Genomic DNA, 3313 nt, shown 5'->3' with positions numbered 1-3313 from the left:
AGACGAGCGGGCAGTTTCAGACGAGCGTCTTCTCAGCTAGGACGCTCGGATTCTCTTACAGATCAAAATTTTTGATTTTGCAGCTCATTTGGACGGACGGATTCTTCCACAGATACTCGGATTCCTTTAAGACGAGTGGATTACCCAGAAACCGCTCGGATTCCACCTAGTCTACCCGGATTCAGGACCATCCGTGCACTTGCATATCCCGTGTCATTTTCATTCTTCAAATCTCATGTTCTTCATTGTAGGGGCACTACAAAGGCATGAATAGCCTAGGCAATTGCTATCCCCACACTAATTTAAATCACTACACATCAATAAAATCATTAGTCCCTTCCTCACTTCTCTCAAAAATGATGAATATCTTGATCAAGGCACAAAAATCCAAAAATGACAAAAATGCAATGTAAGAATTAAAATGCAAGTTAGGGAATTAGAAATATTTACAAATGGTGGTTTGGAGAAGACTCCACCAAACTCTCATCCTTAGTGAGATGTCATGGGGGCATGTTCAAGGTGTTGTTGATGTTACTCAACACCTTGAAGAAGTAGTCAAAAGCTTGTTCATTATCATGATAAAGATCCTCAATAGATCTTTGCACTTGTTGTCCTTCATGTTGGTCTTGATCGATAGCATTACCAATGTAGGGATTAAAAATCCCTTCAAACTCATCGTCCCAAAGACCACAAACTTCGTCTACTTGATCATTAAAAATCCCTTGAGTTGATGGAGACAACTCTCCTCCTTTCTTGTTTTGGCCAACAAGGCCATCTTCTTCACTTGTCATGGGTGAGATTTTCAAGCTCTCTTTGTTACAATTCACTTGCTCTTTTGATGGAGCATCATCAACTTTCTTTTTCCATTGGAATTCCGACTACTTCCTATCATCCTTCCGGCTATAATAATCAACCATAAAACATGGTTCATGCAAACGGGGAGCTCTCATGGTCTTGTCAAGATTGAAAGTTATGCTCTCATCTCCCACCTCTAGAGTGAGCTCTCCATGCTTCACATCTATCACCGCACCCGCGGTGTGCAAGAAAGGTCTACCTAGAATGATTAGAATATTGGAGTCTTCTTCCATGTCAACAATGACAAAGTCCACCAGGATGAACAATTTCCCAACTCTTACGGGAACATCTTCCCATATCCCTAATAGTGTCTTCGTCGATCTATCGGCCATTTGGAGTGTGATATTGGTACATTTAAGCTCTCGCATCCCTAACCTTTTACTTACCGAATACGGCATAACACTCACACTAGCCCCTAGGTCACATAGGGCTTTGTTGATCGTTGTGTCGCCAATGTTACACGGTATTGAGAAGCTTCCCGGATCTTTAAGTTTCGGAGGTGAACTCCCTTGAAGGATTGCACTACTCACCTTAGTAAAGGCGATAGTCTCAAGCTTCTGGATTGACTTCTTTTTCGTAAGGATGTCTTTCATGTACTTTGCATAGGCCGGCACGTGATTGATTAATTTCCATAAATTTTCCAAGTTGGTCATCAAATTTGGACTTAGCTTGACGACTTGGAAAAGGAAGTCTAATCACAATGGGTTCCTTCTCCTTGGCCTTGTCTTCACTTTTCTTTGAAACTTGTTCTTTTGATGGTTCTCCATCCTTGGAGTTTTGCACAACTTCTTCTTTGTCACTAGCTTCCACCACTTCATCCTCAACTTGCTTCTTTGGTGCTTCATACCTCGTACCACTTCTCAAGTGAATGGCACTAACCGTTTCATGTCTCGAGGGATTACTTTGAGGTGGTAATTGCCCCTTTTGTCTTTGTGAGCTTGAAGATGCTAGTTGAGTTAATTGGGTTTCCAACATTTTGGTGTGGGCTAGGATGTTGTTGATGCTGATTTACTTTGCTTGACTATCCTTTTGCATTTGAGTGAAAAACTCTTGTTGATTCTTTTGCATTTGGAGGACCGCTTTTTGAACATCAAAACCTTGGTCATTTTGTTGATTGTATGGAGTTTGATTTTGGTAACCTTGGCTTTGGTTGTAAAAGGGTCTTTGATTTTGGTTTTTCATGGGAGGTGGGGTGTATGTTGGTTGAGGGTTTTGAACATTTTGGCTTTTGTATGAGAGATTTGGGTGGAATTTGGTGTTATCATTTTAATAATTGGAATAAGGGGTACCACTCTTGTATGCTTGAAAAGCATTAACTTGTTCATTTGTTCCCCTACATTTACTTTGGTCATGTCCCAAAGTTCCACAATTCTCACATATCCCACTTGGGATTGATGAAGATGCCGTCATGGCATTAACATGATGCTTTGGTGATTTTGAGGCTTCTTCAAGTCTAGCCATAGCTTTTTCGAACTTCAAATTGATGGTATCAATGTGAGCACTAAGTTGAGCACCCAATTGAGTAATAGAGTCCACTTCATGCTTTCCTCCTCTAGTAGCCTTGCGAGGTCTACTATATTGTGAATTATGGACCTCCATTTCCTCAATTTTGTTCCAAGTTTGATTATCGTCAACTTCGGTGAACATACCATTTGATCCCATGTTGAGAATGTTTCTTGAGTCTTCATAAAGACCATTCCAAAATTATTGTACCAAGAACCACTCGCTAAGTCCATGATGAGGACATGAGCGACAAATTCCTTTGAATCGCACCCAAGCTTCATACAAAGATTCTTCATCTCTTTGCTTAAAGCCCGTAATTTGAGCTCTTAGCATGTTAGTCTTTTTCGGTGGGTAGAACTTTTTGTAGAAAACTAGAGCTAACTTCTTCCAAGAGTCAATTCCGAGAGGAGCCTTATCAAGGCCTTTCAACCATGGTTTTGCGGTGCCAATTAGAGAAAAAGGAAATAAGACCCATCGAATTTGGTCTTGAGTTACACCGGTTTGTGAAATCGCATCACAATAGTCACAAAAAGTCTCCATGTGAGAGTGAGGGTCTTCACTAGGCATCCCCCCAAATTGGCTTCTTTCGACTAATTGGATAAATGCGGATTTGGCAATGAAATTTCCGGTTAAGTGTTGTGGTGTGGGAGTACCATTGGGTAGGTTCTCCTCGGTTGGTACGGAATGTGATGAAAACTTAGGCATTGTGGGTTAATTTTGTGTTGGATTTTGTGTTGGGTTCTCCTCACCTTCTCTTGCAAAAGGGTTGACGAACTCAATAGCGTTTGGTTGAATATCTACAACCTCACCAATACCTCTCAGAGTTCTCCTAGCAAGTCTTCTATTGTTTGTCAAAGTCCTTTCAATTTCGTGATCAAAGGGTAACAAGTTACCTTGTGATCTTCTAGACATGCAAAATACCAAACAACTTGAAAATAATTAGAACAAACCTTGA

General features: G+C 40.7%; 1 non-coding gene across 1 annotated transcript; it reads left to right on the top strand.

Moving 5' to 3' along the window:
- Positions 1-2584: 2584 nt before the first annotated feature.
- Positions 2585-2691, top strand: LOC141658060 (small nucleolar RNA R71). Its single transcript, XR_012548970.1, has one exon. It is a non-coding gene; the product is annotated as a small nucleolar RNA R71 (small nucleolar RNA).
- Positions 2692-3313: the final 622 nt, after the last annotated feature.

This window comes from Silene latifolia, chromosome 5 (genome assembly GCF_048544455.1).
Source record: "Silene latifolia isolate original U9 population chromosome 5, ASM4854445v1, whole genome shotgun sequence".
Lineage (NCBI taxonomy): Eukaryota > Viridiplantae > Streptophyta > Magnoliopsida > Caryophyllales > Caryophyllaceae > Silene > Silene latifolia.
This window is presented reverse-complemented; position numbering and strand designations above follow the sequence as displayed.